Genomic DNA, 13859 nt, shown 5'->3' with positions numbered 1-13859 from the left:
GAATGCAGAGAATCACAGCTCACTAGCATAAAACCCCAAGAGTATAAACTTTCACAGGAACCATTACCAGAGTAGAGAAAAATGACACCATAAATTGCCAGATGTTAGAGGATCAATGTGCCCAAGCTTGAGAATTAAGGACACCAGGGGCCCAGTCTTGGAGGAGCTCCTATACTTCTGTGAGTTTTATTCCAGGAGCCTTACCAGGTTCTCACAGTGAAGATCTGAAGGATGAGGGAACAAGTTATCATTCTGAAATAGAACTTATTTTACCAGAGCCTAACCAACCTTGGGGAAGAGAAACATCCAACTCCAACTTCTGCTAGCCTTCCTATCATATCAAAGGGGGAAGAAAGAAGCATTTATGAGGATCACAAACCAAGGGCACAAGTTCACTAAAAGACTGACACCTGATAAAAAGACTGCAGAATGTGTCCCCCTCTACACAAACACACGCGCACACACACACACACAGACACACACACTACTACTACCACATCAATAAAGCTTCTGTGCAATAGGAGAAACAAAATCAAGAACATCAGAGGAAGTTTTAGCTTCTGATCCTTTAGCAAACTGTAAAAGCAGCCTAACTCCTACTCAAATAAACGTAAAACCTCACACTAGCAACTCATTTACCTCAGATCCTTTTGCCCAGTATATCATGTAGAAATTTCAACAAAAAATTAAAAAGTAAAATAAAAAACAAAAAAATACAGTTTGAAGAGACAGCATAAGAAACAGCACCAGATGAGGTATGGCAGAGATGCTGAAACGATCATACTGAGAATTTAAAATTTTTTTGACTAATATGCGAAGGGCTATAGTGGAAAAAGTGTACAACATGCAAAAATGATGGATAACGTAAGCAGAAAGATGGAAAGGCTAAGAAAGAATCAAAAAGAAACACCAGAAATAAAAACACTGTAAAAGAAAGGAACAGTGCCTTTGATGAGCTCATCAATAGACTCGACACATCACAGGAAAGAGTCAGTGAACTTGAAGAAATATCAATGGAAATTTCCCAAAGTGAAATGCAAAGAGAAAAATTGTATATATAAATGGCAGAATCAAAGAAACAAGAACTAGGGAACAATTACCAAAAGTTAAACCAAACCACAAATCCAGGAGGCTCACAGAACACCAAGAAGGATAAACACCAAAATAACTATTATACACCTAGGTGTATCATATTCAAACTGCAGTAAATCAAAGACAAAGAGTAAATCCTGAAAAAGGTAAAGGAAAAACAAACAAAATAACACCTTACCCATAGAGAAACAAAGATAAGAATTACATTGGACCTCTCTTCAGAAACCATGGAAATAAGGAGAAAGTGGAGTTAAATATTTAAATTGCTGAAAGAAAAAAAAAAACCCATAATTCTGTATCCAGTAAAAGTATCCTTCAAAAGTGAAGGAGAAATACTTTTTCAGAAAACAAAAATTGAGAGGATTTGTCACCAGTAGACCTACCTTGCCAGAAATATTAAAAGAAGTTCTTCAGAAATAAAGAAAATAATATAGGTCAAAAACCTGAATCTACATAAAAGAAACGCACTAGAGGAGGAATAAATGAAGGTAAAATAAAATATTTCATTTTTATTGTTTTTAATTGACCTAATGGATGACAATTTATTTAAAGAATAATAACAAGAAAATATTTGGCGATTATACCTTATGTATAAGTGAAATAAATGAAAAAAAATTATAAGAGGCAGAAATTGAGAATACTTTGTTATAAAGTACTTGCACTTGTTATAAAGCACATGTCAAGGGCAAGTACAAAAGCAAATAAAAACAGTAAGTATAATTGATGGGATGAGAGATGAAAAAATTAGGTTACATAAGATGTAACCATCTTTCTGCCAAAGATGGCAGAAAACAAGTGGAGGACAAAAAAAGGAAAAAAGAATAAGGGCAATGAATAGAAAACAGTAAAATAAATAAAAGTTATATTTAAAAATCACTTAAAATATCAATGGTCTAAATGCACCAGTTAAAAGACAGAGACCCTCTGTCTCTGGATTAAAAAAAGATTAAAAAAAGACAAAATTGTATGTTATGTACAAGAAACGTACTGTAAATATAAGACACAAATAGATTTAAAATGAAGAGGTGGAGGAATCCGTACCATTCTGACATTAATCAAAGGCAAGTTGCAGTATCTATGTTAATGTCAGACAAAGTGAACTTCAGGGCGCTGAAGATTATCAAGGATTGAGGAACATTACATGATGATAAAGAGGTCAATTATCCAAGAAGAAAAAACAATCCTTAATAGGTATGCACCCAACAGCAGAGCATCAAAACACATGGGGCAAATGTGCAGTTGATTGAACTGCAAGGAAAAATAGATGAATCGTCTACTACAGTTGGACCTTTAAATACCCCTCTATCGTTATCTGGCAGATTCAGTGCACAGAGTATCAGTAAAGGATACAAGAGAGCTGAATGACACCAATAATCAGCTTGATCTAACTGACACCTATAGAATCCTTCATCCAGCAGTGGCAGAACCCACATTTCTCTCAGTTCTAACAGAATATTCAACATAGACTACATTCAATAGGCTATACAACATATTTGAACACATTTAAAGGACTAGAAAGTGTATGAAGTGCGCTTTCAGGCAATTATGTATTTTAACTAGGAATCAAATCAGAAAGATAATTGCAGAACACCAAAATACTTAGAGATGAAACAGCACACTTTGAAATAACACATGGATGACAAAAGAAGTCCTAAGAAAAAATCTGTAAATATTCTGAAATAAATGAAAATAAAATAAAAATAATGAAAATTTGCAGTGTGCAAGAGAAAGCAGTGCTTAGAAGGAAATTTATCCTTCATTCTGTCAATGTAAATCTTTCACATTTATTGATTGGTGTTATTTTGAACCATCTTTTTAATTCCAGGGATAAATTTCACTTGATCATTGTATATGGTCCTTTGAATTTGCTGTTGAATTCAGTTTGCTAGTATTTTGCTGAGGAATTTGGCATTTATGTCTGTTAGGGGTATTGGCCTGTAATTTTCTTTTCTTACACCATCTTTGTCTTGCTTTGATGTAGGGGTAATAATGGCCTCATAAAATGAGTCTGGAAGCAACCCCTGCTTTTCAATTTTTCTGAAAGAGTTTGAGAAGGACTGAAATTAATTCATTAAATGTTTGATAAAATTCACCAGTGAAGCCATCTGGTCCTGGGCTTTTCTCTGTTGGGAGGTTTTTTGATCCTTTTCAGTTCTGTGGCATTTGTTGTAATTTTCTCCTCTTTCATCTGATTTTATTAATTTGGGTCTTCAACAAACATTTCTTCAAAGAATACATACAAATGACCAACAGGATAATGAAAATACTCAAAATCATTATCAGAGAAATGCAAATCAAACCCACAATGAGATACCACCTTACATCTCTTAGGATGACTATTATTTTAAAAAATAAAATAAAAAAGCACTGGAGAGGATTTGAAGAAATTGGAACCCTCGTCAACTACTGGAGGGAATGTAAAATGGTGAAGCAGCTATGGAAAAACAGTACAGAGGTCCCTGCCCCCCCACAAAATTAAAAACAGAACTACCATATGACCCAGCAATCTCACTGCTGTATATATATATGCTCAAAAGAACTGAACTCAGGATTGCGAAGGGATAGCTGTACTCCCCTGTTCATTACAGCCTTATTAACAATAGCAAAGATATGGAAACATCCTAAGTGTTCATGAATAGATGAATGGATATGTACATACAACGGAATATTACTCAGCTGTGAAGAAGAAGGAAATCCTGCCATTTGCAACAATATGGATGAACCTAGAGGACATTATGCTAAGTGAAATAAGCCAGTGACTGAAGGACAAAATACTGAATTATTCCACTTCTATGAAGTATCTAAAATAGAGAATTCACAGAAGCTGAGAACACAATAGTGGTTGCCAGGGGCTAGCGGGTGGGGGAAATGAGAAGTTGTTCAATGGGTATAAAGTTTCAGTTACCCTACATGAATAAGGGCTAGATATCTGCTGTACAACATAGTGGCTGTAGCTAACAATATGGTATTGTGCCATCAAAATCTGTTAAGAGGACAGATCTCACATGAAGTGTTCTTACCATTAAATAAACAAAAAAAGAGATACAAGCAGACATGTTGGATATGTCTACTACCATGATTACGCTGATGGTATAATGGGCGTTTGCACGTACCTAAACCCATCAAATTGTATACATCACATATGTACAGATTTTGTGTATCAATTACACAACAATAAAGCTGTTAAGAAAAAGAAGGGTATTTATAACATCACATGCATACATTAGAAAAGAAGATCTCAAATCAATACTCTAAGCTTCCACATTAGGAAACTATAAAAATAAATATTAAAATGTGTATCATGAGATATTAAGCCTCTCTTATACAACTGTATGATCTCAATTCTAGCATCCTTAAGATCCAGTCCCATAAAACTCTCCTTTTATCCACTGGTCCATGCTGGCTAGATCTTGCACCTCCTTTGGAGTATATTCCTTTTCTTCCCCTAGCAGGCCCAAGGGAAAATTATGTTGTGACATGATCCAGTTTATACTGGTCTGATGGTCAAGAGGGAAGTTAGAGTAGACCCTTAGATGTGTTATTTTCATGGTCCTGCTGGCAAAGTCCTCTGCAATTTTGTCAAGAAAGGGTAGAATTCTCTCCTTAACAGGGCACAACGGATCATTTCTACATATTTCTCTAAGTCCAGAGCATTGTGAGGCATCTGAAGAGTCAAGATTTGGGGATGCGTTAACCAATGTGTCCTCATCCTATATCTTTAGAGCATCCTGGTCTTCCAAATCAAGACGCTGATCCTGGCATAATAGACTTTGGGAGCTGGAGATTAACTTCCTCTAATATTCTGCTATTCTTTTAATTAAGTCCTAGGCTTGACCTGAGTTATTTTCTGCTCCTTGATTGCATGAGATGAGAGTTTCTCAATATCATGCTGACAATGTTTTCTGGATTCAAACTTAGTCCTTCATCCATCTAATTCCATTGTCCTATAATTACTACCTCTATCCCCCAATTTGTCACCCCCAATTTTTCAAATACCTGAGACCCTGCCCTGGCCAGCACACATTCCTTCACTAATGGCTTATCCATTTTTACCACAACTGAAAATGTCTATAGAGATTTCTATAACATATAGCACATATGCATATAATATATAGCATGATGCTATATGCCAAAGGAACTATCCATACCCCATGTACTACTAGTAATGGGCTGATTATTGCCAGGTCTTTGATGGTTAGTCCAGCTCCAAAATCCTTTGTCAGAGCCTGTTTCTTCTTGGCACCACCTGTCTTAGGTCAGGTTCTGGGAGACAGATTCTAAGAAGATTTGCATGCAGGAAGTTTACAGGAAAGTGATGGAAGTACGAGCAGACAGAAGGCTTGAGCAATTTAACTGCAATGTATTCATAGCAAAAGTATCACCTGATTCCATGGGGAGCTCTGGAGTTGGGATGAGCTTTCAGAGTTGTCATACCTTGAGGCAAAGAAACCAGGCATGTTTACTCCCATAATGACCAATCAGTGGGTATTTGAGTGTCCTTGGGCAAGCGGTATGACCATGAAAGCCCATCTTTTGGGCTGAGGGCAAATTCCCAGAGACAAATTCAGCTGTCAGCTGACACCACTCCAGGTAGTTGTAAGAATGAGTGTGTCATTCCTGAAGGGAGATCTGTACATAACCACTAGACTATCTTGTCAGATTCTTTACCATGCCTGTTTAACTGATACTTAGTTTTGTATAGAGACATTAAAAATTAGATTATATTTCCATGTGCAATATTTGTATTTTTGGACAAATAACTTGACATCTCCAGGAATCAAAATTTCCATATGAAATACAGAAACGTTAGTATCTTCTCTAACCTACTTGCCAGCACATTAATGCAGGGAAAAATGAAATCACGAAGATTTAAAAACTGTAAGACTATCTAAAGATGACTCATATAAGCTCCTACTTTTGCTTAAGCCTGAATCCATGCCTGTTTCTCATGTCCTCATATAACATGGAGTCAAAAGTTGTTATCTGGGTGAAATTTGATGTACAAAATTTTCCTTGCAAAGGAAGGATGTAAATATTAGAGGAGACATGTTTTCTCATGTTGGTAAGTATAAGCACAAATTTTACTTCTACTATATCAGGCAAAGACCAAGTGGAAGGTGTACATAAGTACATGGACATAACCAGCCAGAAGATTCATGCCGGCAAGCAACCAACAGATTAGAGCTTCCATCTTACCCTCAGGGGAACTGCTGAAACCATCTATTGAGGAAATTACCAGACAAGGCATTCTGACACACTGAACAAGTACCTAAAAAAGAACTCTTTTGTTTCCCCCCCCTTGACTTAGAGGTCAAAACAAAACAAAGTAAGTGCCCTCTTCCAATCCACTCCAGGCCATTAAAAAATAAGTAAAATAAAATTGTTCCATCCCATGCCAAGTTATGCAAGTGTTAGAGATGACTCAGAACTCAGAATCACCCACACTGCTTGGGTAGAATGCCAGCAAAGCAGATGGGACAGCCTGTAAAGTATCTTCAGATGGTCCCAACCATCTATTGCATCTGCTTTTATGATGTGAATAAATGGGAAAAAATGTCTTTGGCTTTGTAGATTTTTATTGGTTTCAGAAATCAGGTTATGTCATTTTAAAATCTGTCTGTGGAAGGAACTTCGCTTAATTAAATCCTCCCAGTAAAGACTGGATTTAAACTTCCAGTGTTGACTGTATTGTAGTGATGTTGTTTACAGAAATCTGAGAGATTTGCTTTCAAGATCATCTGTTCCTTCTGATGAAGCAGGCTTTCCTGACACATCTGCTGGCCATCTTTTGATCTTGAAAGCGACTGGCCTAAGGAACAAAGCCATTCCTAGAGTATGACAGGCCAGTAAGATGGAAAGACAGATATTTCTGACATGGAACCTCTGATTAACTAGTATTAATATGTATTTATGTTAGGACTTCTTGTTATGAGATATGATATTTTTTCTTTAAGTCCTTTTGCATTGAGTCCAGTGTTACATCTGAATGGAAACACAAAGGTAAAGGAATATACATTAGAAGGCATTATTTGTGATGGATGTTTAGGTAGAAATGGTATTGAACAAAAACACCAAAAAACCTGAGCTATAGATTATACTCTACCCTTTATCAGCCATGTGACTTTGTATCAGCTACAGACTTCCCTTGCTTAAATGGGGATAATATCGTGTAGAAATTTTGGTTAAAAAATATAAGTGAATGTGAAAAAAATAACTTTGAAATTATTAGAGGTACTACATAATATGCTATCTAAAACGTAACTTTCCAAGAGTTTATACTAAAACTTTAACACAGAGATTTGTGCTGACAGAATGACTCCCATGTGTGATATGTGTGTTCGATGACATGATTTCACATAAAGAAGTGAACTGACGCTTTTATGCCACATCAACAGCCACCAGCCCTTCATACATACTAATACAATTGGAGGTGATAACTTTGATTGGAAAAACTAAACACAACAGACAAGTAAACAAAAATTTCCAGAACAATGTCTACATTACAAAATCACCTTCAGGACATGAGGGAATTAAAAACCCTTCATTTATAAAAATCATGGTGGCCTGGTAACTTTGATGGTTTGCATTTTGATTTTTCATTAAGAAAAAAATGACAGCAAATTCTTAAACTCTTCCAATTAGCTGGTGTAAACTGGATGAATTTATCTCAAGGGAATGTTTGTCAAATTTTTAAAGATAAATTACCAGGCTTATCTAAAGAATCACTTTTTTTTTAAGAAATGATAAACTATAACAACAAGCAATCAACATCATTCCATTCAAATTACTCACCAGATGTCTCAGAGTTGACCCACACTTTAAGGTAAATAATAAAGCTGGCATAATACATATTTTTAGGTAATTTTTATTGACTTTTAGAATGCCAGTGATGGGAAATTTAGAATAAAGGTTATTCACACACAATACCATATTTGAACTTAGCATAACTAAGGCTTAGAAAGGATAAAATTCACCATTTATTGGTGATTTATCATGTGGAAAGGTCTTGACACCCATGATCCAAGTGAATCCTTGTAACAGTTTATTATATCACAACCATTATCCTAGTCTTACAGATGAAGACAGTCAGATTCAATAACTAATTCAAGATCACCCAGCCAGTAGACAGGAAAGAAGAAACTCAAGCTCACAGCTATATGACACCAAAGTTCAAGGTCATAGCCATTACTCTAGGCAGGCTTGGAAGTCAGGAGACTTGGATTTTAAATCAAAGGGAAAAGACTCAGCTGTTTGAATCAGACGTGTGGGCTTAGATGCTCTCTCTGTGTCACTTGATGCTGAGCTTTGTGTTTCTCCCCCATGTTTGTTGGATTGAAATAGGACTGAAGAGATAACCATTGGCTTATAAAATTCTAAATTAAGACAGAAAACCTACAATTTCCAAGAGAGACTGAAATACTTTACTCACACTTACGTTAGTCAGGAACTATCTGGCACATGTTGGTAAAGCCCATGGTGAAATCAGATTATCCATGTGAAATATTTTAACCAGATGTTTAATAATGGGTTACGTTTTATATGGAATGTTAAGCTCAGTAACTTTTTTGTCATGTCATTGCAGACACTGGAAACAACAGTGGAGCAAGAGCTAACCCAGCCAGCTGACTCTTTTGTATTACTCAGGTACTTTGGTTAAGGCATGGAGGTTCAGTGTTTCATAAAATTGAGACACAGGTTCAAAGCTTACTTCAATTGCTTTGTTCAACAATATCATCAATAATAATAGAATTTGGGAGAGCTTAGGAGGTCCAGGCTCTGCGCTCAATATTTTAGGACGTTGGCTTACTGAAATCTTACGAAGTAGGGACTATTGTTACCCCATTTTACAGATGACAAACAACAGTTACAGAGTTTGCGCAACTTGCAAATTCAGTCACAGAGTCAATGGAATCAAGATTCAAGCCCAAGCCCATTGTGTGTCAGTGCCTGAGTTCTCAACCACTGCAACATTTTTTGAAAATTATAAACATCATGTGGAACATGATTGCAATTCCGCTCCTGCTAATATTTCTGTTCCTGTCATTATCTTATTTGATCCTCACAGCAACTTTGTCGAGGAGGTATGATCAACTGCATACAGCAGACAAGGACGCTGAGGGTCACAGGACTGAATGTATCCATGTAATACATCTACTGCTGCCTGATATCCCATAGAAAGATATTGGGAAATGAACGGGTCTTTCAAACAAATCTCCATTTTTTTTTCCCTTGTAGAAAAAAATGCACATACCCCAAACACACACACACACACACTCACACACACACACTCACACAGAGAAAAAACATTATTTTGGATACATTTTTATAAGCTATACATTGTAATTATGTAAATGAAATTGTCATAAATTTTAATCATGCTAAAAATGCTCTTTTTATATAAGAAACAGAGGAATAAATACTCATTAACAATGAAGGCCTCAAGAACTGAAATGAAATTTTACTTTGAGATAGGAAACTGGTATAAAAAGAAGGATGCATTAATTACACTATCCACTCTTCCCACCCTCTCCATTAAAAAATAATTTGTACAAGTAGTCATCTTTAAAGCCAAAAGTAATTTCAGAGGAAAAATAAATTCTATACTGTTTAGACTTTTAAAAGCACCAAGCCTCACCAAGTCTGTAGGTGTGTACGAACTCTCCTATTACCCTAGAGAACCGCCTCTTTCGCCCTCCTGGGTCTCTGGAGTATTGAGGGGGTGGGTAGTGGCAGAAAAAATTGATTATGCTTTCTGTATTCACTTATGTATGTCTTTGCATGTGTATACAGACATAGGCATATACATGTAGAATCATTTACATAAATACATATTTTGTGGTATTCTTGTGTGTTGTAATAATTAAATAAATTTTGTGTCCTAAGATCTTTCATCATAGTGAATACTCAACATTTTGGTTCCCTTCAGGCAATCCTTCATTCCAGGACAACCTGTAACTGCTTTCAGGTTGTGGCTATATTTGTTTAGTTAAAAATAATTGAATATCTCTGTACAACTTCACAGCCATCCTGGCCAGGAACTGGCAGAACCAGTAATGTATAAAAATGCACAGGATACATTTATTTGTTAGAAGGAACATCAGCCTCTTTCAACCTAACTCAGTTAATTAGGTGATTCACTTCCCCTTGACTTATACTGCTTTTATATCCAGGGAAACTCAGAGACATGACTACTAGTACTAACAACAAGAGCAGAAAAATTAGTATCACATATAATACGCTAATACTAATGATAGTATTTAACAAGTAGCCATTTATATGGGCCAAGTTCAGTGCTAAGGGCTTCATATCTATCTTTCTTTTCATGCTCACAGTAAGCCCAAGAGGTAGATACTATTATAAATAACTTTCTGATAATGACATTGAGTTTGGAGAAGAATGAGTAATTGGCTCAAAGCTACACTGTCACTGAATGTCTACATTCTGATCCAGAACTTGCCAACTTTCCGAACTCCCTTAGCCCTCAGATTAACCCACTTTCTCGTGGTTGGTATCTTCCATTTCTTCCTCCATATCTACTCCTCACACATCCACACTCTACCCTATTCCAAGACGAGCTGACCTAGGGGTACTCAGCCAAAGCTCCCCGCATCCTGTGTTTGCTGTTAAATCCAGTCCACCAGGAGCACCAGAAAGAAAGCAAAGAGGAAGAGCAGAGAGAAGGCGGGCTTTCATTTTCTTGCCTCCACAAGCTGCTTCAGGCTAGCTGAGATCTGTCCGGTGACTTCTTCTGCCCAGAATTCTCTGTCCCCAGATCTGGAAAACTATTCCTTCCCCTCACTCCTCCAGAACTACAGGTACTAATTCCAAGGTTCTGTACTGCCCTCTGTGGTTTCCTTCACCAGCCCACACCTTTGAAAATGGTTCTCTTCAAGAGTGTGGAGAAAAGCGAACCCTCCTACACTGTTGGTGGGAATGTAAATTGGTGCAGCCACTAAGGAAAACAGTATGGAGGTTCCTCAGAAAACTGAAAATAGAGTTGCCACATAATCCAGCAATCCCTTGGCATATACCCAGACAAAACTATGATTTGAAAAGATACGTGCACCCCTGTGTTCACAGCAGCACTACTCACAATAGTGACGGAAAGGCATGGAAACAACCTAAATGTCCATCAACGGATGAATGGATAAAGAAGATGTGATACACAACTACTGAGCCCACATGCCACAGCTGCTGAGGCCTGTGTGACTAGAGTCTGTGCTCCACAACAAGAGAAACCACCGCAGTGAGAAGATTGCACGCTGCAACGAAGAGTGGTTCCCGCTCGCCACAGCTGGAGAGAGCCCGTGCGCAGCAGCAGAGACCCAGCACAGCCAAAATAAATAAATTAATTAATTAATTAAATTTATATATAAAAAAAGATGTGGTACGTATCTCCAGTGGAATGTTAACCACAAAGAAGCATGAAATAATGCCACTTGCAGAAACACGGATGGACCTAGAGTTTATCATACTAAGCGAAGTGACTCAGAAAGAGAAAGACAAATATCATATGATATCACTTATATGTGGAATCTTTAAAAAGGTATAAAAATGAACTTATTTAAAAAACAGAAACAGGGCTTCCCTGGTGGCGCAGTGGTTGAGAGTCCGATGCAGGGGACACGGGTTCGTGCCCCGGTCCAGGAAGATCCCACATGCCGCGGAGCAGCTGGGCCCATGAGCCATGGACGCTGAGCTTGCACGTCTGGAGCCTGTGCTCCGCAACGGGAGAGGCCACAGCGGTGAGAGGCCCGCGTACCGCAAAAAATGATAATAATAAAATAAAACAGAAACAGACTCATAGACTTCGAAAACAAACTTATGGTTACCAAAGGGGAAGGTGGAAGAGGGATAAATGACTTTGGGACTAGCAGATACAAACTACCATATATAAGACAGATAAACAACAAGGTCCTACTGTATAGTACAGGAAACTACATTCAATATCCTGTAATAAACCATAATGGAAAAGAATATGAAAAAGAATATACATATATATATATCTGAATCACTTTGCTGTACACCAGAAACACAACATTGTAAATTAACTATACCCCAATTTTTTAAAAAAGGTCCTCTTCTAATTCTCTATTACTGATCCCAATTGGAGTGTGCCATTTGTTCCCTACCAACATCCTGACGGATGCATGCTTGTTATACAATCTGAACACAGTTCTTTCCCTTTAAAGTGCTTACCATTGTTCACAATTACAGATTAGAGCAGAAAAACATTTATTTACTACTTAATTTGTTTCCTGCCTGGTCTCTATTAAGGCAGTGACTATGTCCTCTGTGCTCAGTCTTGTACCCTTGGTGCCTAGCAGAATGCCTTCTGCTCAGCTGGTGCCCCAAATATTCATTGACTAAATGATTGCCTCAAGGTATGCAATGGGTAACTTATATGTTATCTCTGTAATTTATTGTTTGTCTTTTAGAAAGAACAATATATATGTGTATGTATGTAGGTGTGTGTACATATATATATACACACACAGAGACAGAGAGAGAGAGAGAGAGAGAGAGAGAGAAGAAAGACACTAGTACACCAACCCAAAGCTATTTGTTAAGTTTCTTCACTTAAATTTATCAGATAATAAGTATTTTGGACACTTAATAAGTAGAATATCAGCAGGCATGCCAACCCAGAAACCCAATCTCCAAGACAATACAGATTTTTTTTTCCTGCTAAATGGAGTTGAATATTATAAAGGTGACAAAGGGTTAAGAGATAACCAGGCTAGCAGCTTAAAATGCCATGTCTCTACCAGGTTTTGAAGCAGGCTTTCACAGTGTTCTTTTAAAAATATTTATGAAGACACGGAAAAATAATAAAAATCACATCACAACAAAAGACTGAGTGACAAATACATAAATACATTCTAAGCTGAATTTTCAAATGGCATCAATAGATAGAATGGGGGTGAGAACATCATGGTTTTGGTAACAAAGATTGCTCAGATATAAAAAGCAGAAGGATATAATATTTTATACTTCAACTCTCCATCCCCTCACACAGATTCCAGGGCCCATAGCAAACAGAAAACTGAACAAACTTCTTCCTCTCATTTTTTTGATGAAACATCTAGAACCTATAAAGAAAGTAACAGAAAAATCAACTCCCTTCTTGATTAAAATAATCATAATAACCTTAGTAAAATAGTCATAAAAGTAGCTGTTTAATGAAAAATAACAACCAATACTACCTTTATAGTGTAACAGATTCTGTCTTATTAAAATCAGGAACATGACTAAGATTTTTACGGCTCTACCATTAAACAATGTTCTTGAGATTACATCCAATACACTTAACAAAAACAAAAACCAACCAAAATCAAAAGGATAAAAATTGGAAAGGATACAAAATCATTCTTCCTTACAGATGATGTGCGTATCTGCCAAGAAAACCATAGAGAAGGAACTAGAAGTCTATTCAAATAGCTGGGTCCATTAAGGAGGTCACTTATGAAATAAGTGTACAGAATCAATCAAAACTTACAGGGACTTTGTTAAGAATTCGCCTGCCAATGCAGGGGACATGGGTTGGATCCCTGTTCCAGGAAGATCCCACATGCTGTGGAGCAACTAAGGCCGTGCGCCACAACTACTGAGCCTGTGCTCTAGAGCCCATGAGCCACAACTACTGAGCCCTCGTGCCACAACTACTGAAGCTTGCGCGCCTGGAGCCCGTGCTCTGCAACAAGAAAAGCCCCCGCAATGAGAAGCACACACACTGCAACGAAAGTAGCCCCTGCTCGCCACAACTA

Source organism: Grampus griseus (genome assembly GCF_964374135.1).
Source record: "Grampus griseus genome assembly, chromosome: 19".
Taxonomy (NCBI): domain Eukaryota; kingdom Metazoa; phylum Chordata; class Mammalia; order Artiodactyla; family Delphinidae; genus Grampus; species Grampus griseus.
This window is presented reverse-complemented; position numbering follows the sequence as displayed.